Raw genomic sequence first — 20,606 nt, forward strand, 5'->3', positions numbered from 1 at the left:
GGCCCTTTTCCAGCAAGTCAACAGAGCTTCATGGGTTATATTTTCTGTACCAGCCCCAGCTTTATCTTATTTCCCCTGCAATCCAATTTTCTCACTGTGTTTTAAAAATAGAATTGTAATATATTCTTGTAAACTACATTCTTCTTGGGCTAAAATGAGATGTAAAACAGTGAATAAATGAATGAACAACAATAAATTATTTTAAAAATTACAAATAAATATCAATATAAGCACAAAAAATTACAAAGAAATACATTGCAGGTCATTTTCAAGTTGCTGGTTAAATCCATCTTATTTTTAACATGTTCCACATCTTTCTTTATACATGGATGTCTCTTTTCTGACATCAACTGTGAGCTTTACCACACAAATATAATGAAGGGACTAAGAAGGTTTCAGGTTTATTATGACTTTTCAACATTGAAGGGGGAAAAGTAGATTTAAAAAGGTCTGAGGAAGATACTGTGATTTATCTTTTTATGTGCAAGACAGTATAAAAGAAGAGCATGTGCTATCTATTCCATCCCAAGGAGAGTGGAGAAAGCAGTGTTAAACTGTTCCCAGATCACTTTCCCAGCAGTTTTTTTTGTCCAGAGGACTTGAGGGCTGCTTAGAAAGTGCAGGCAATTGGCCATTTTTAGAAAGTGCAATTGGCCAATGCAGGAGACATAAGAGACATAGGTTCAATTCCTGGGTCAGGAAGATCCCCTGGAGGAGAGCACAGCAATCTACTTAAGTCAGTATTCTTGCTTGGAGGATTCCAAGGACAGAGGAGGCTGGTGGGCTACAGTCCACAGGGTCAAAGGGATGGACATGACTGAAGCGACTTAGCACACATGCAGTCACACAATAGCCTACTGTATAGCACAGGGAACTCCACTCAATATTCTCTATGGACCTATATGGGAAAAGAATCTAAAAATAGAGTCAATATATGTACAACTGATTCACTTTGGTATACAACAGAAACTAACACTGTAAATCGACTATACTCCAATAAAAAAATTGATAAAAAACAAAAGGCTTGAACAGTTTTTCATTTGTTCTCAGCATAAAACACAAAGTCTGCCAGGGGCTCCTGCATGGTGTGGCCCCACGCTTTTCTCAGGCCACTCTACTCCTACATCCCTAAGTTCTGTTTGCACTTTGGAGCCCTTAACAGGTCAGTTCAGTCGCTCAGTCGTGTCCAACTCTTTGCAACCCCGTGAACTGCAGCACGCCAGGCCTCCCTGTCCATCACCAACTCCCGAAGCTTACCCAAACTCATGTCCATTGAGTCAGTGATGCCATCCAACCGTCTCATCCTCTGTTGTCCCCTTCTCCTCCTGCCTTCAATCTTTCCCAACATCAGGGTCTTTTCAAAGAGTCAGTTCTTAGCATCAGGTGGCCAAAATATTGGAGTTTCAGCTTCAACATCAGTCCTTCCAATTAACAGGTCAAGCCCTTTCCATTCTATCTCAGGGCTCTATCACAAGCTGTTCTCTGTGCCTGCAGACCCCCAACTCCACTGGAGATGCCTACCTTGGTCAGCCATTCAAACCTAGGCCACTTGTTTTCCTTCCCACCCACCTGGGGAAAGCAATGTAGTGTGGTGTTTTGAGGGGCTCTGCCTTCAAAATCGGAGAAGGCAATGGCATCCCACTCCAGTACTCTTGCCTGGAAAATCCCATGGACGGAGGAGCCTGGTAGGTTGCAGTCCATGGGGTCGCTAAGAGTCGGACACGACTGAGCGACTTCACTTTCCCTTTTCACTTTCATGCATTGGAGAAGGAAATGGCAACCCACTCCAGTGTTCTTGCCTGGAGAAGCCCAGGGACAGGGGAGCCTGATGGGCTGCTGTCTATGGGGTCGCACAGAGTTGGACACAAGTGAAGCGACTTAGCAGCAGCAGCAGCAGCCTTCAAAATGCATTCAAATCCCAGATCCACCACTTGTTTGCTGCTCTGGACTTGTCTGGGTTTCCCCACCTATAATGTGAGGATGATTAAAAATATTTTGAGAATTAAATTTAACAAATGATAAACTCTTAGAACAGTAATGTAAGTTATCATTTTATATACTCCAATTTTAATCCAGTTGATTGTTTGCCAAGTTTGATACCTGTCACCTAGGAAAGGTTTATAGCGCCTCTTTGCCCCCCCCCCCCGCCCCCACTCACCACCAACACCCTCCCCCATCACACCCACCCCCCACCCCAATTTACTTATTAAACACTGTGAATGAGTGAACAGAGAGCATGAAGAAAGGCTGGTCCTCCAGGTTTAGGAGGGACCATGGAGTGAGCTTGTTCAAGAAGACGTGGCTCTGGCCTCTAAGTTTAGTTTTGCAGGACACAAACAGAACAAGCGTAGCTACGGGAAGGGGAATCTCTGGGTTGGCCAGAGCCTTCTAAGGGCAGTCCAGAGGAAGACACTTGGCCGAGAGAACCAGATTCACGAGTACCAAGGCCTAGGAAGGCGGCAAGGCTCCTAGAGCATCTGAGTAGAACGCTCTGCGTAGGTTTGCCTAGTCCTCCTGCCACAGAAAGACCTGCAGCATCCGGTCTAGCCAGAGACCGCATGGCCAGGCCCGCACCGCCCAGGTCCGGAGAATTCCCGGGATTGGCTGCCCGGACCGCCCCTACCCCCGACCGTCCCGCCCCGGATGCCCTGCTCGCGCCCCGCCCCGCCCCGCTTGCATTTTCTCGGCGCAGCACACGCGCACCGGCCTCAGTCTTGCTGAATTGAGAGGTGAGTGTAGATCGGTGTGGTGGGGAGGGCACCCGGCCGAACTGCGGGCCGGGTGGGGCTGGGCTCGCCCCTCATCCCCTCGAGCTTTGCCCGCCCGGAGCTCCACTGCTCTCGGCGGCCAGAACGCAGGGGTAGAGCAGCCCTCGGCGGCCTGGGAGGGACGGGCGGTGGTGCCCGTCCCGGGGCCGCTCGAGGCACACTGCGCCGCGCCGAGTCGCCCGGAGGCTTCCAGGCTGGCCTACCCGGGCGCGGTAACAAGCTTGCGCTTTGCTTCCCCAGGGTTCAGCCGCGGCTACTTTGTAGCGGGGTCGGGCCCCACCCAGACTGAGGCGGTTACAGCGGATCTTGAACCAACTGTGGGCCTGGGGAATTTATCTCCAGCTACTGCCGGCTGCAGCGGCCTGAGTACTAAGCGCAGGTATGACCTCGGGCCTAGAAAAAGAAGATAATGGCATGAGCCCGGGACTTCCCCCCGCTGTCCGGACCTTCCCGCCCCCTGCTCAATCGCAAATGGCATCACAGCTAAAGATCACCCAAAACGCCCCGCCTGACTAAAGCTTCTCGTATCACTTCCGCAACCCACCCCCTCACCCAAATACGCAGCCTCCCTGATCCTTCGCGCGCTCAGCCTGGTCGTCAGGCGGCTTGTCCCCTACTCCTTGCCTGACTAAAGGTAACCTGTCTTCTTTGAGGTCGTTTTCCTTTCTTTGCCTCATCCTGAACTATTGCTTGGAGAAGGCAATGGAACCCCACTCCAGTACTCTTGCCTGGAAAATCCCATGGATGGAGGAGCCTGGTAGGCTGCAGTTCATGGGGTCACTACGAGTCAGACACGACTGAGCGACTTCACTTTCACTTTTCATTTTCGTGCACTGAAGAAGGAAATGGCAACCCACTCCAGTGTTCTTGCCTGGAGAATCCCAGGGACGGGGGAGCCTGGTAGGCTGCCGTCTATGGGGTCGCACAGAGTCGGACACGACTGAAGCGACTTAGCAGCAGCAGCAGAACTATTGCTTTCATTTTTTGGTGCTGAAACCCCGGAATGGGCGAGGCACTCGTGTCTCGCTCTCCTCTCTCCTCTCTCTCTCGCTCCCCTCCTCTCTTCTCTCTCTCCTCTTTCCTCTCTCTCTCTGACGACCTCTGGAACAGGGAACTCTTGCCATTCGACGGCTCTGCATCCAATATTCCACTCACTCCGGCCCCCATATTAAGGTAAGATCCGGATAGTGTTCTAGAGGTACCCTAGTATACTGTCCTCTCTGGTCCCGGGGTCCCCTGGCCTAAGGCCACTCTGTAAGCGACAGTGGGGGCTGCTCCGCCTTGATAATGAGCTCTCTTCTCATAACTCCTATTGTGACTACGGGTGACGACCGAGACTCACAGAAGGAGCCTCTGCTTGCCTCCCAATCATGGGGTCTGGCCAATCTATCCCAAAAGATTCCCCTCGTCCTGCGTCCTCAAAAATCCCAAACTACTCTTACTGAATTCAAGGCGAGCTGCTTAGAGCAGCTCTGTATGCAGATCTGGCCTCAGTACTAATTAGACAATCAAAACCACTGGCCTGAATTTGGCACATTTGACTTACACATTCTTCAAGATCTTACCAACTTCTTAAAATGGAATGGCAAGTGGTCCGAGGTCCCATATGCCCAAGCCTTTTGGGCCTTTCGGAGCAGGCCCTCCCTATGCAAGTCCTGTTGCATGAGGTCCTTCTGTGCACCTTGCCTCCCAAACAAAAGGACCCTTCTGCTTTAACCAGCCACGCACGACCTTCTGCACCCCCAAAGTTCAACCCTGTGGACGAGCCCCCTCCCTACCAGCCACACCATCAACCCCCTCCTTCCCCCTCACCGAACTCACCTAGTGACTCTGAAACCTCTCCTGAGCCTTTCTCAACCCCGTGACCCCAGTCCCTCCTCCCTGCTTCCCAACCCCCCTGCCATGCAATCACGTACCCAACACGTTTCTCCTGAGAGTGGCAGGACCAGAAGGCCTAACGCGAGTCCACGTGCCATTTTCATTGTCAGACATGAGCCAGATAGAAGAAAAGTTAGGATCATTTTCTGAAAACTCTACCAGGTACAGAAAAGAGTTCCTGAGGCTTACCGAGACCTATAACCTTCACATGGAGTGACATATATTATATCCTAAATGCCACTCTCAATCCAGATGAAAAAGACCGTATCTGGCAAGCGGCGGAAGCCCATGCCAGTCACACAACCAAGACTGGGCCAGCCCAGCTGCTGATGAGGTGGTGCCTCAACTAGAACCTCACTGGACATACCAGCCCGGTGACCCAGGCACCAGGATACTCAACCATATGGTCACCTGCCTCCTAGAGGGCATGCAGAAAAATACTCATATCCATGTCAGTTATGATTAATCACCCAAAGGGCGGACGAAAATCCAGCCTTGTTCTTGGTGTGCCTCACAGAGGCAGTCCAAAAGTATAATAACCTCAATCAGTCCGCCCCTGACATTAGACGCAAACTTCGATAACTAGAGAAGGGCCCCAAGAGCTCCCCAAAGGGACCTTCTAGGAGTAGCTAGAGGTGTTCAATAATAGAAGGAGGCTAAAACAGAAAAAGACTGAGAGAAAGGCTAAATATACCTTTTGGCAGCAGCAATTAAGGGAAGAGATCAGCCCAGCCCAAGTCATCCCAGACTGGGGCTCAAACCGCCCCCCTCCCTAACCCCCCTGGCCCGGACCCTGCAACCAGTTGGGACACTGGTCAAAGGCATGCCCAAACCCACCGACCCACACCAAGGCGTACCTGAACTGAGGCCAGTGGGAACACTGGAAGGTGGACTGCCCCCAGGAACGCCCTGGCACCCCTGGGGAGGTCCCCACCTCTCCCCAAAACTCCAGCCCGACCCTGTGAGAGTTGGTCCAATGATGGAAACCAGGTTCCAGCACCCCCCCGGCCTGTGTCCTGGACACGAGCTCAGAACTCAGGGTAGACGGGATAGTGGCTGAGAGAAAGGTCTCCTTCATAGTAGACACTGGAGCTGCCTTCTCTCGACCTCCTACTCTGGCCCAACCCAAAACTGAGAGCTCACAATCAAGGGGGTCTCTGGAGTCCCCCTGAGCCCAAGAATCAGCCTCCCGTTACTATGTCAATTTGGAAACTTGACCCTTGAACACTCATTTCTCATAATGCCTCAGTGCGCCGTGGTGCTCCTAGGGAGAGATTTGTTATCCAAATTAGGGGTCTCTGTTACCATACCCCCTCTCAATGTGGTCTCTGTCCTACATGCAGATGGCACCTGGACCATCCGTATCCCCTACTCCTGACCTTCCCTGGACCTACCTGCCATAGACCCCCGAGTCTGGGGTACTGGTCACCCATCCATAGCCAAACATACCCCAGTCCACATCACCCTTAACCTTAGCCCTTGCTATAGGCCTAACAACTGTCTCCTCTAGACTGGTCACCCATCTTCCATCTCTTCGTCAGTGCCACCTATGCTGTCAGCTGTGTTTTACTCCTAGGATTCTATTTCCTTCACGTTGTCTAACTACCAGACCCATGACTTCCCTTTTCCTTATCCTTGCTACGCTCCCCGGCCTTCTGGCTAGTTCCTGCCCCTGTGATGAAATTCATTTCTATGTCCATTCCTCATGTTTTAACACGGCCCCTAAACCATGCACTATGAACATTGGGGCAGGAAAGTCCAAATCCCTACTCACTGTTAAAGTACAGAAGACAGGGAGTGCCGTGAGCAGCTGCTATAAGCCAAATGGAAAAGACATGTTTCTATCCCACTACCCGCTGGGGGTACTCAGACGGGGGAGGGGCACAAGATCAACAGTGTAAAAAGAATCAAGAACAGGTTATAAGAAACCTAATCTCCCAGTTACAGGCAACCCCTGAGTCCTATAGATGCCCAGACCACCTTTCCCAATTACGGCCCCTCCTAAATCTTCCCTCTGACAACTGACACCTTATCCTCCTTAACTCATTCCAGTTCTTCTAGAACACACACTACACATCCCAGTGCTGGATATGCATGTCGCTATCTCCATCACTACACATAGCAATCCCTTTACTCTCCACTTGGTTGTCACAGGGCAACTGTACCTCCCCTCCCCAACAAAACACTACATAACTCATTGGGCCAGTCTCTGACAATATCCTCCTTTCAGCCCCTTCAAACCTAACCTGTGTCAACTACTCTAGTCCCAACTACACCAGGCTCACAAACTCCACTCTCTTCTGTTCCACTTTGGTTCTCTGGGACAGCACAAGTAATTGCACCAGCCCAGGAATCTTCATTCTCTGAGGGACCTATGCCTACTCATGTCTTCCCCCCAACCCCCTGGACCTTGCATATTGGTCTTTCTGACCCCAGGTCTTACCATCCTAGAAGATAAAGAGATAGAACAAGTAGCAGATCCCCAGGTGAAACATTCCCACAGGAAAAAAACAGGCTGTCATGGCCCCCCTCCTGATTGGGACTGGCATAGCGGCAGCTCTGGGCACTGGGATTGGGGGCATCTCGACCTCAGCCCATTTCTACTACAAACTGTCCCAGGAACTTAAGGAGAATATGGAACAGGTGGTGGAGTCCTTTGTTGCAGTCCAAAGGCAAAGTAACTCATTGGCTTCTGTAGCCCTACAAAATAGACGAGCCCTGGACCTTCTCACCACAGAAAGGGACGAACCTGCCTTTTCCTGGGAGAAGACTACTGCTCTTTTATTAACGAAACAGGCATAGTCCAGGGTAGGGTCAGAGAACTTAGAGACAGAATCAAAGGCCACAAAAAAGAGTTACAAAAGCTTTCCACTCCCCGAAGCCTGTTCCAACTGGCCCGCCCTTGGTTGCTCCCTTTCTTGGAACCATTAGTACTTATTATCTGACTCCTCTTATTTGGCCCCTGTTTCTTCAGTCTCTTTCAAAGGTTTCTCCAAGACCGGATTTGGGCCATCTCTCAAGACCAAGTCAAAGACCATTCTTCTTGAGAGCCTCACCTTAACTTCAGAAAAAGGAAACCCTGGGCCCTAGAAAGATCCTCTGTTCCAGACCCCAAAACCGTCGCCCCTATCCAGGAGGAAGTAGCCAGAGAGATACGGCACCCTTTTCCCATCCTTTTATGACTTCAGGGTCTGTAATGAAGGAGTCCTCAGGCCTAGAAAAAGAAGATAACTACCTCAAGGGCCCTTGCTGGACCACCTGACTTCAGGGAAAATAAAAGTGAACTTTGCCCCACTCCAGTACTCCAGGCAGATTGCATCAGCCTGGAACTTTCCACCCCCTGCTCAACTACAAATGCCATCTCAGGTAAAGATTACCCAAAACGCCCGGCCTATTCCTTACAACCCTGTCCTTGAGTGAAAGTAAGACGACCCAGGCCCGAGCGTGTGGCTAATGGTGACTGGAGAGTTCCCAAGCTCCATGCAAAGGCTTGGATCAGGCTCTTCCTTAATGTTAAAAGAAGTGGATGTTTACTGGCTTCAACCCAGCAGACCAGCTGCTTCTAAGTGGGTTTTCGGACTCGGCTAAAGAAACTGCTGATGTCCATGATATTGTGAAGAGGAGTGCAGGAAATGGTAGAGAACCCTGTGAGAAACCCAGATCGCCCTTTCCAGTGCCCTTTTAAGGTTGACGCAGTGCCTTAAGAGGCTAACACAGGAGGGTAAAGAAAGTCTCCATAAAACCCAGAGAAGAGGTTTTAGAACTCCTCTCTGGATCCTGTCTGGAGTCACAACTGAACCAGAAGATTTTAAGTCTTAGCACTTACTAGTATGTGTATAGTTAATACCAAGGTCATTAAATTTAAACTTGACCTTCGGTTTGACAATACTCTCAGGCCTGATTTTTAGATTCCTCTGCGGGTCCCATCTAGTGTATTCAAAAATACAAGACAGTTTGGGTACTTTGGTCGCTTCTGATGGTGGAAAAATATCTAGATGATGGAACACATGTACAAATTTTCTATTCAAAAAGGTAATTTTAAAACATTTATTTTTTTAGGTTGAAAACTACAGGTACAAGCCGTTGAAGCCAGGATGCTCTCTGATGCTGGTATTTTAACTGACCTACACCAACTATATTGCTCTGTAGTGTACAACACACAAGTGAGTCTAATGAGGCCAGCTATTCTCACATAACTTGTAGCAGCTATGGATCTGCACTGGCATAGGAGTTGGGTCAGTGGGATAATGCTGGTGGTTTAATTCTCCCAGCTTTATGAAGTGGGTAGTGTAAAATTATAGATGAAGCAATATTTCAGGTAGTGAATTAATATTCTATCACATATGCATAGCCCTAAACAAGGAACCTCATATGTACCTTTCTGGCTATGTAAACTATGGAAAGTCATGTATCTCTCGGGATTTAGTGTCCTCGTGTAACAGTAGAAGTATTCAAGTAGAGATTAGGCCATTTGGGGAGGGAGTTAGGATTAGAGACTCAGTATATATGTTGAAATTTGGCACAAAGGGACCATTCTTCAGTATGTTAAATGCTGCTGAATGTAGCACAGTGAGCTGTAAGAAGGAATTTAAAGGACACAATGATGCTAGATTGTTAGAATTCTGGAAGTATTGGAGGTGATGGGAAAGTTTTCATATAGGAAGAAATGTCAGTGTAGCAAAATTAATAGTCCAGTAGGAGCTAGGAATTCTTTCTGTTATCAGCACTGAATGCTTGCAAATACCTCATTTTCCAGAAATCTTAAATCTTAAGCCTAGGATTCACTCTTAATGCTTATTTCAAAACATTGTTTTAGCCTCTGTGTAAACTTCATTTTTTTAATATTCCAAATTCTGTAAAATCTAGCCTCCTAATATAGGAAATTCAACAAATATGTTGTAAAAGAATAATTGCTAGAGGGAAAAGATAAGGGAAATAGGAAAGGCGTGTGTATGCACTCTGAGTGGAGGACATAATTTCAGATAGAGCTGGCTGAGACTGACTACAGAAGACCTGAAAGGGCTGCAGAGGGTAACATGGTTGTTACAGTCAACCTTTGAGTAACATGGATTTGAACTTAATGGGTCTCCTTATTCATAGGTATTTTCAGTAGTAGATACTACATGGTTGAATTTGTGGATGTGGAGGGCCATCTATAAATTATTCAGATTAACTCCTTTATTATACAAAGGTCAATTGTAAATATTTGGATGAAGAGGATTTCAGGTAGAGGGAAAGCAAGTGCAAAGGCCCTGGGGAGGGATATGTTTAAAGGTTTGTGGGGAAAGCAAGGTGAAGCTGCAGAGAAGTAGCCTTAAGTGTGTGTGCAGGGCTAGGGTGGATATTTGAGACCATTCTAAGATGGCAGCTTGCTTTCTGGCCTGTCAGACCTCGGAATGCTACCACTTAACCTACAATGCTCCCTGCCATCCATATACTTTCCCACGTTTCTCTTAAGTGCTATCTTCCCTCCCCGGTGCTCTTATTCTGGATTTCTATAGCACCTGGTAATGCCCTTGTACTTGGAAGCACATTTTGTGGTTTCTTGTGAGCTTGCCAATAAAATCCATCTTGGTTTCTACCATATTCCTGGGGTCTGACCAAATACCTGGCATATTATAAGTTCTCAAATAGTCCTAAAACCATGGTGACTATAGTACAAGGAGCAGTATCATTTATAATACTATTGTTAGTTGTGTTGAATTGTCTTATAAATCACACTGAAGTAAGTGGCTTACTTAGGAGTGGAGCCTAGTTAGTAAGAGCCTAGATTCAAATCCCCATCCTAAATGATCTCTGACCAGTTCTTAACTTCAATTTCTTTATCTTCAGTGGTGGCTTAGTCGCTATGTTGAGTCTAACTCTTAAGTTGATGATAGTTACTGGGGTTTATACACAGTACATCTAACTCCCTGGTGAGTAGTAGGCACTTAGTAGTGCTATAGGATCATTTTGATAATACTGTATGGTCACTGTAATTTAGATCAGAATGAAAATACTGATACTTGATATTTATATGGTACTAAGATCCTGGCTTTAATGTTCGTTAAAAAAAATAATAGAGTACCTGCTATGGGCCAAGACCTATTCTGGGTATTGTGAACAAAGCAGATCAGAGTATGTAATTGCAACTGGTCTTTGACAAAGGCCTCCGGTGTAAAGGCCTGTGACTAGTTAGCATTTTGGTGGAGAAGTATTTGGTAGACTAAAGGCCTAGATGAAAGTCTGAGGGCGCTAGCAAAGTTTCCAAGGGTAACCACTGGTTGCACAAAAAGCGTCACTCCACTGAGCCCTGCTGGTGGTTCTCTGTCCCTTGAGGAGTCACTTGGGCTGGGCAGACAGGTGGAAACCTTGGGTCTGCCACAGATTTCCCCCTCTCCCAGGAAGCAACTGCAACCGGTACAGTCCTGTTCATACGTTGATTTTCCAAAAATTTTTAAAATAACCAGGAATTTGTTATTTAAAATTCTACGTCCATGGGATTACAGTCCATGCAGGCTACAGTCCATGGGGTTGCAAAGAGTCAGACACAACTGAGTGACTAAGCACAGCACACAGGCTGCAACAAATACTGATACCGAATAATGGCAGCTTCATGCTAGAGATTGGTAAGTAGATGGACAGACCCAAGTTTCTGAATAAAAAACTTACTGAATTTCAGTATTCTTGTGGGGCTATCACAGTCAATAAATAAAACATTATTGAAAAGATTGTGTGTTGTTTACATGTTGCCATTCACAGTAATGCCTTTTGAATCTCATTCCTTTCAAAGAAGTTAGGATCAAAACTCACCATAGCAAATTGTAGACCTGAATAGAGTGAAAGTATAAAAAACTCCCCACCATTCCTTTCTTGCTGACAGATTTGAATACCTATTGTTAACTTTCCACAGCAAAAAAGTTTCATTATTACAAGTCTGAGTATTTCTGCCTAAAAGTGGCCACTCTTCTTTTGAGATATTCCCATTATCTCTGGCTTAACTTCCTGGTTCCCTGGAGGCTCAGAAGGTAAAGGATCCATCTGCAATGCAGGAGAAGTCAGTTAGATCCCTGGGTTGGGAAGATCTGGAGGAGGGCTTGGCAACCCACTCCAGTATTGCCTGGAGAGTCCCCAAGGACAGGAGCCAGGCAGGCTACAGTCCATGGGGTAGCACAGAGTTGAACACGACAAGCAACTTGGCATTCCCTAAACATGCACCCAAGTGGCAGGTTCTGGTGCAGCCCTATTTTGGTTAGACTTCTACAGGATCATTGCCCACAACAGAGTTTGCTAGGAACTTCCCTCAGGTGCACGCTTCCTTTCAGAATGAATCTATTAATTTAGCTTCTTACTCATTTTTTTTCTTAGTTAATTGGCTTTCAGCAAAATGCCTGACCCTCAACTGTTCATGTGTAATATGGATAACTGCAATATGCTTGCATCGTCCTGGGTGTCATCTCCGCCTTCAAGCCTTTTATGCTAGTCAGAGGCTTGCTCTTGACAGTACTTCTTCACCATAAATTATATTTTAACATTTCAAGGGTGTCGCAGATTTACACTTGGCTTTATACAAAGCTTAACACGAAATTTTTGCTCTAAATAATGATCATTCGTTTTTATGGTTGAAAAACAAATTGTCATCTACTCACAAAATTAGCTGGCAACCTAGAAAGCAGTGTGGTCAGCTGAAACGTGTTGTATTAATAGGCCAAATACATAACAAGAGAATGGATGCTGTTGTCTACAATCTACTACTCAAAATAGTACTTTTGAGTATATACCAGGATGCCGAACCTCAACATTTGCTATTTTCTACCACTTTCCACGACAGTACGTGAATATTCAGTTATGTACAGGGCTCAGTAGTCGAGATCCCCATTTACCTTTTACCCCCTTCTTGGCCGTGCTTTTTCTGCAGTGAAAACAGACTCAGCCACAAGACTTTTAGTATTAAGTGTAAAATACTTGAAGATAACTGTGTTTGCCAAGTGCAAGAATTCAATACATATTGACACTCCCCATTACTGGAGGAATCTGCATTACTGCAGGTGTTTCCATTAGAAACGACCCTCAAAATGTAGATGTGACTTTATCCTCACTTAACTATCTGTACAGCAGCCGAATAATCACGAGCTAGAAACAGGCTAGAACATGAACCGACCATTTAAGCGAGGCGGTTCATTCCTCTAAGCATTCTATCTCACCGTCCTGCGAACACTCAAGCGCGGTAACCAGAAAGCCACAAACACTTCCACTATTTTGAATGCAAATATCCCTTCCGAGGCCGCAAACCGTTCAGAAGACGGAGTGAGCGTTCAGTGCCCGGCAGGGCCCAATCAGGTCGCGCTTTACTAGCCTGGGTTCCTCCCGCCAAGCGGCAGCAGAGCCGCGCCAACAGCGAATCTCCGCCCCGCGGAGGGGAGGCAGGGAACCGAGAGGGAAAACCCGAGACCCGGCGGCTAAGCGACCCCACGGCCCAGGCCCAGCCTCACCTCCGCCTCGGGCACCACGGGTCCGGGGTTCGAGACAGGCAGCTCTTTGCCTGCGGCCCGTCAAACTCCCTGACCACGCCCACTGCCCCTCAAAGCCCCGCGGCTCGGGGTAGCGAGCGAATGGACGCTACCAAGGGCCTAAGCATCCGAGTAGGCAAAGACACCGCACCCTCCACCCACTGGCGATGAGACCAAGTGTTCCAAACCCGGTGGAAGACCTGCCCCCTCGCGAGAGTTCTGACGCGCTGCTACGGGCCGCGAGAACCCTGGGGGACGCAGCCTGCCAATCACCACATGGAGGCGGTTCCGCGCGCACCCAATTGGCTAAGCACGGGAAGGTTCGCGTCCCATTGGCATGTTTTCCGGAGCCAACTTACCCTTCTCCGTCTGAACCCTCGTCCCACTCTCCGGCACTGCTTCTCAGCTGAGGAGATGGAGAGCAGGAGAGGAAACGCCTACGCTTGCCCCGAGTTCCTAGTGCGAGAGCTTGGGCTGCCCGAGTAGAATCCCACCTCTTCATCCGTGGCATTTTAGAATCATTTCTTGCCCAGATTCTAGCATGTCTTGTCTCGTTCCTAACCTCAGTTTTCTAACCTGTGTCCCCAAACTGACCTTGTCCTGGGCAGGGAGCTGTTTTTACCCGTGCTTGGGAGAAAACAGGCTTCCATAGACCTTGCCAAATTAAGGTATTTCTTTAAAAGCTTTCAGATCTCCAAACCTACGTCTTGCTCTGCATAGCATGCACTGAGAATTAAATTTTTTTTTAACAATCATTAACCACCACTCCCTGCCCCGCGTGCCTTAATTAATTAAATCATCAAAATAATCATCAGTGAAGTAGGTACTGTCAATGGTTTTTCAAGTGAAGAAACCAGAAGCACAGAGAACTTAAGTCACCTGCCCAAGTTCTGTGTTTGCTCTGCAAGTATGCACTATACTCTGTCCTTTTCATCCCTGTCTCTTATTTTAATCCGGGACTTCGTAATTGCTGGATTACCTCTAGAAACAACTTAACTCCTCTCCTTGCCATCCTCTACAAATCCAAGGATTAATCTTCCTAAGGCAAATCTGATCGTCTCTCTCAAATCCTTCTCAGGTCTCAGAAATCTCAAATCCTTCTGTGGTTCCTTATTGCCACTCTCTGGCACACAGTGCTATTTACTGAAATATTCGCATCTGCAGTTAAGTACACAAGCCATGTTGGGTGTATAACCAGAAACGGAACTGTTGGATCAGAGTTGTGCCATGTTCAAATTTAGTAGACATTTTAAAGCAGTTTTCCAGAGTGTTTGCACAAATTTACACCCTGATCAGCAACATATGAGAGTTCCAGTCATTCCACATATTTGTCAGTGCCAAGTATGTCCCATCTTTTTTCATTTTGGCCATTTTGGTGGGTGATGATTATGTTTTCTGTGATTTTAATTTTCATCTCCCTGATTAATGAAGTACATCATGAGAAACGCTGGGCTGGAGGAAGCACAAGCTGGAATCAAGATTGCTGGGAGAAATATCAATAACCTCAAACATGCAAATGACACCAGCCTTATGGAAGAAAGTGAAGAACTAAAGAGCCTCTTGATGAAAGTAAAAGAGGAAAGTGAAAAAGTTGGCTTAAAGCTCAACATTCAGAAAATTAAGATCATGGCATCCAGTCCCATCACTTCATGGCAAATAGATAGGGAAACAGTGGAAACAGTAGCTGACTTTATATTTTGGGGCTTCCAAATCACTGCAGATGGTAAAAGACATTCCTTGGAAGGAAAGTTATGACCAACCTAGACAGCATATTAAAAAGCAGAGACATTACTTTGTCAACAAAGGTCTGTCTAGTCAAGGCTATGGTTTTTCCAGTGGTCATGTATGGATGTGAGAGTTGGACTATAAAGAAAGCTGAGCACCAAAGAATTGATGCTTTTGAACTGTGGTGTTGGTGAAGACTCTTGAGAGTCGCTTGGACTGCAAGAAGATCCAGCCAGTCCATCCTAAAGGAAAGCAATCCTGGGTGTTCATTGGAAGGACAGATGTTGAAGCTGAAATTCTTTGGCCACCTGATGCGAAGAGCTGACTCATTTGAAAAGACCCTGATTCTGGGGAAGATTGAGAGCAGGAGGAGAAGGGGATGACAGAGGATGAGATAGTTGGATGGCATCACCGACTTAATGGACATGGGTTTGGGTAGACTCTGGGAGCTGGTGATGGACAGGGAGGCCTGGCGTGCTGTGATTCATGGGGTCGCAAAGAGTCGGACACGAACTGGACTGGACTGGACTGACCTTGAACTGGATTAATGAAGTTGAGCACTTTATCATATGGTTATTGGTTATTTAGAAATAACTTTATGAAGTTTCTGTTAAATTTTTTGCCCATTTTCCTGAGTTTTTAATTTTTTTTCCTAATACTTGATTATAAAAATGTTCAAATAGCAAAGTTTAAGGAATTTTACAGTAAACACAGGTAAACCTGCCACACAGATTCTGTTGTTGTTCAATTGCTAAGTCATGTCCGACTCGTTGGGACCCCATGGACTGCAGCATCCCAGGCTTCCCTGTCCTTCACTATCTTCTGGCGTTTGCTCAAACTCATGTCTGTTGAGTCGGTGATACCATCCAACCATCTCATCCTCTGTCACCCACTTCTCCTCCTGCCTTCAATCTTTCCCCACATCAGGGTCTTTTCCAATGAGTTGGCTCTTTGCATCAAGTGACTAAGGGCTTCCCTGGTGGCTCAGATGGTAAAGAATCTGGCTGCAATGCAGGAGACCTGGTTTTGATCCCTGGGTTGGGAAGATCCCCTGGAGGAGGGCATGGCAACTCACTCCAGTATTCTTTCCTGGAGAATCCCCATGGACAGAGGGGCCTGGCGAGCACCAGTCCATGGGGTTGCAAAGAGTTGGACACAACTAAGTGACTAAGTACAGCATAGCACACATAAAGTGACCAAAGTATTGGAGCTTCAGCTTCAGCATCAGTCCTTCCAGTGAATATTCAGGGTTGATTTCCTTTAGGATTGACTGCTTTGATCTCCCATTTTTTATACAACTTGTTTTATTATATTTCTATCCTTCCCTTTATCCATCTTCATGTTGTTGCATTTCAAAATTGATTGCAGATAGCAATATGTGTCTTCTAACTTCAGCATATATATAATTCAGTATTTAAGGTTTCTTCTTTTGATATAAAACTTAAATGCACAAATCTTCAGTGTAGATTGGCTGAGTTTTGAGCAAAGGAGTTTCAAGTTCAATGCCACCTTCCAGTCAATCTCCATTTCCACTTTCCTGATGGAAACCATAGTTCTGATTTATTTTTTCCCTACAGTGGATTAGCTTTACCTGCTTCAGAATTTCATATAACTAGAATCATAAATATCTGCTATTTTGTGACTTCTTTCACTCAGCCTACTGTACTTTAGATTCCTTCATGTCGTTGCATGTGTCAATAATTCATTTCTTTTTATTGCTGAGTAGAATTCCATTGGGTAAATATACTAGTTTATCCGTAGTAAGAGGACTTGTAAAATATGCCTCCTTTGTGAAGTGTATGTGTTTCAAATATCTCTTTCAATTCTGAGTTCCTTCTCATTCTTCTAGCGATGCCTGTTGAGAGGGAGAGTTCTTATTATTTATTTATTGGCTGGGCTGGGGTCTTCATTGCTATATGGGCTTTTTCTCTAGTTGCAGTGAGGGGGTCTTGTCTGTAGTTATGGTCCATGGGTTTCTCATTGCTGCATCTTTTCTTGTTGCAGAGCACAGGCTCCAGGCATGAGGGTTTCCGTAGTTGTGACTTCTGGGCTCTAGAGCACAGGCTCAGTAGTAGTGGCACATGGGTTTAGTTGCTCCCCGGTTTGTGGGGTCTTCCTGGACCAGGGACTGAACCCGTGTCCCCTGTGTTGGCAGGCAGATTCTTTACAACGGAGACACCAGCAAAGCCCACGTTCTTAGTTTTAATACTCCAATGTATCAATTTTTGATGGTGACTGGTTTTAAGAAATCTCTGCCTACTCCAGGTTATGAAGATTCCTTCTCTATTTTCCTCCAAAAGTTTCACTGTTTTAATTTGCCCATTTAGAATAGTAATCCATTTTAAACTGATTGTTGTGAGTGATCAGATATAAAGGTAGATCCAGACATCTGTTTTTCTATATGGCTATCCAATGAATCCAGCATGGTTATTTAATTGATCACTTGCCCACATTTGCAGTTGTCACAAATCAGGTGACCACATACGTGTAGACCTATTTCCCACTCTGTCCTATTTAATAGGTTGATTTTGTCTATCTTTGTACCAATACCACATAGTCTTCATTACTATAGCTTTATAATTAGCCTTGATAGTGCACCAGTGAACTGATTTTTTAAATTTAATTTAAATAGCTATGGGGCTAGTGGCTACCATATTGGTAGAGCAGATATAGAAAATCCTCATAGGAAGTTCTGTTGACAGCACTGCTTTAGAAGACACCTAGAGGCCAATACCAGATACTTCATTTCACAGCCACAGGCCATCTTGAGTTTACGGCTGGGCTGCTCTTCAAAAATATCTGTGTAGTATCTTTTTAAAAAGAAATTAAAAATGCATCTTCCCAAAGATAGGTAAGATATCCAGCTGTTTTGACCTTGTACTTTTAGCAACGAAAATATTATTTCAGGTTTGGGAAAGTTTAATGTTTTAGGAGACATTTCCTGTGATCAGACACCATAAAATATGTAGCCCCAAATCACAGGGAAAGTTTGCTGCTATACTGCCGTCACCTGTCGTTTACTGTCTGCTGTCATCCAAGGTCACACAATTCTCTGTCAGAGGGCTTTCCTGGGCTGTTACTAGCTGTGTCTGAGAGTTTGCCCTCAGACTTGTAATCAAAGGTCTGAGTCAAATCTGGCTCCTATGTGTAAGGGATTCCTTAAACCATACTGTCCTATTTATTCCATGGTATCATTGGAGTCTTTTGACTTTTAAATGATACATATGCACTTATTATGTCCTTCCAGTGTTACTTTTTATGTTACATGTATTTATTTCTCCCCACAATGCTTGATTGCATTTGATGACTGTTTCTTTTCCAATGTCTTGTGTCTTATAGTTACTGTGATGGCTGTTTTAATTATCATCAGTTTCCACACATGAGGATAGCAGAGGGCTTACTCTGTGAGATGCCCTGTGCTGGCCCCTAGGATAAACTCTGACAAATAACCAATAATAGTTACCATTGAGCATCTACTAAATACTATACCCCAAGCACTTGCATTTGTTATTTTTAATCCTAACAACATTGTAAGATATATACTGTTACTACTTTTTTTTTTTTAAGATGGCTTATCAGTGCTGGAGCTGAGATTAAAGCTGTGAATCCCACCACCGCCACCTCTATGAGAGTTATCAGACTTAAAAGGTACTTTGTTTCCTCTTGAGGAACCTATGGTCTCATAGTGGAGGCAAACTCACAATAACCACAACCCCCCAGCAGAAAAGACATTACAAAAAGAAAAGGGGGTGAAAGCACAGAAGAAATGGCAATTGGCCATGAGTCCTGCCAGCAGGTCTGTAGCACGCCATAGTTGAAACTAGTCTGCGGGAAATGAGTCAGATGTCCTTAGCAGCTTGGTCTTGTAGATGACTCCTGATCCTTTCTCCTCCTTTTGGAATGATCCGAGGAGAAGGAACAAGTTTCCCTGTTTGCTTCTCAATCCTCAGCCAGGCTTATCTCTGATCTCACTTCTGAAGAGGAGACATTGCTAACAAGTGGTCAGTACCCTTTTTAAAGAATGACTCTCCAATGACTCTCACCTCAAAACCAGAATCTGTTCGTGCTAGGCTGCTTTGAGAAACCCTCCAGAGTAAGGATGGGCCCTTTAAGAAGACCTTCAATGTGGCTGTGATGGTTACATCTCTAGCTGCCGTCTTTGACCATCTCCTAGATGAGATGGGTTGGATTGTGTCTCCCCTAAATTCATGTGTCCAAGTCCTACCCCTCCCCCTTAGACATGACTTTATTTGAAATGTGATATTGTAGGATCATTGCAGATGTAATTAGATAAGAAGGTCGTATTAAAGTAGACAGCACCTAATCCAGTATGACGGGTGTCCTTATGAAAAGGAGAGACATGGGCACAGAAACACACTCTCAGGAAGAATGCTATATGAATAGAAAGATGAAGGAAGAGATGACTCTACAAGCCAAGGAGTGCCCAAGGTTCCCAGGAAACCACCAGAAACCAGGAGATAGACCTGAACCAGATTCATCCCTCCAGCCTCTAGAAAGCTCCTTCTCAGATGTCCAACCTCCAGAACTGGGAGATGCTGCTCTTCTGTTCTTTAAGCCACCCAGTTTGTGGTCCTTTGTTATGGCAGCCCTTGGAAACTAATATACTGAAGATGGCAGAGAAATGAGTTAGGAGGAATCTGAGCCCCTGAGAACTGTATGGAGCACAACTTCTACATCAGCTTTGGTCCTGATGAACATCTGCCTTGTTCAAGGTCCTGTTACTGTGGCCCTGTTTCTGGCACAGAACTCCTAAAACTCTTGATGAGTACAATAAAAAGTGTCTTTTGTTATGCTAATGACATGACTTTTGGAAAGTACTGGATAGGGGCCGGTTGCCAGAGGACCCAACCCTGTGGTTCGAGGATTGGAAGTTTTAGTCCCTCCTGTCTTCCCCCTACCCAACACCAGGGAAGGAAGAGGGCTGGAGGCTGACTCAGTCACTAATAGCCACTGATTTAATCAGTCACACCTTAGTGAGGAGCCTCTACAAAACACCAAAGAGACAGGGTTCAGAGAACTCTGGGTTGGTGAACCCATGGAGATTCTGGGAGAATGGTACCCTCAAAGTGGGCATGTAAACTCTGCTCCCCTTTTTAATATGTTGCCCTCTGCATCTCTTCCATCTGGCTGTTCCTGAGTTATGCCTTTTTATAATAAACTGATAATTTAGTAAATAAAATGTTTCTCTGAGGTTTGTGAGTCATTCTAATTACTATAGTTGAACCCAAGTCTAGAGTTGTGGGGACATCTGATCTAAGTCAGTTGTCAAAACCACAGGTAACAACCTAGACTCACAATTGGCACTGGATGTTTGAGCCGGGAGGGGGTCTTGGGACTGAGCCCTTGATCTGTGGGATCTGATGCTATCTCCAGGTAGATAGTGTCAGAATAGAGCTGATGTGTGTGGCAAATTCCCACACATCTTAATTAGTGATCAGAACCTTGGACACTATCACCAGGCCTCTGTTATTTGCATGAAAACCAATCCTGATAGTAAGGGAAAAGCTCAAACTCCTTATGATAACATACTAGACCCAGTTAAGATGTCCCCTGCCTTATTTTCTGCCTTCTCCCTTTGGAGCCCGCATATTCAGTCACATGGCACTACTTTACTCCCAACCTCTCTCTTAATCTCTTTCCGCTGTGCCAGTAACATCTTTCTTACCTCTGCCTGTGTTCTTTCTCACCCTTCCTAGCCTGGCAACCCCTTAGGCTTTTTCATTCT

General features: G+C 45.9%; 1 long non-coding RNA gene and 1 other non-coding gene across 2 annotated transcripts; both read left to right on the forward strand.

Moving 5' to 3' along the window:
- The first annotated feature begins 2,651 nt into the window (after window positions 1–2,651).
- Window positions 2,652–11,346, forward strand: LOC102284259 (uncharacterized). Its single transcript, XR_011464515.1, has 4 exons — window positions 2,652–2,729; window positions 3,009–3,147; window positions 7,621–8,012; window positions 8,706–11,346. It is a non-coding gene; the product is annotated as an uncharacterized lncRNA (long non-coding RNA).
- On the forward strand, window positions 8,320–8,441 carry LOC138988336 (small nucleolar RNA SNORA26). Its single transcript, XR_011464642.1, has one exon. It is a non-coding gene; the product is annotated as a small nucleolar RNA SNORA26 (small nucleolar RNA).
- Window positions 11,347–20,606: the final 9,260 nt, after the last annotated feature.

This window comes from Bos mutus, chromosome 6 (genome assembly GCF_027580195.1).
Source record: "Bos mutus isolate GX-2022 chromosome 6, NWIPB_WYAK_1.1, whole genome shotgun sequence".
In the NCBI taxonomy this organism is placed as follows: Eukaryota; Metazoa; Chordata; class Mammalia; order Artiodactyla; family Bovidae; genus Bos; species Bos mutus.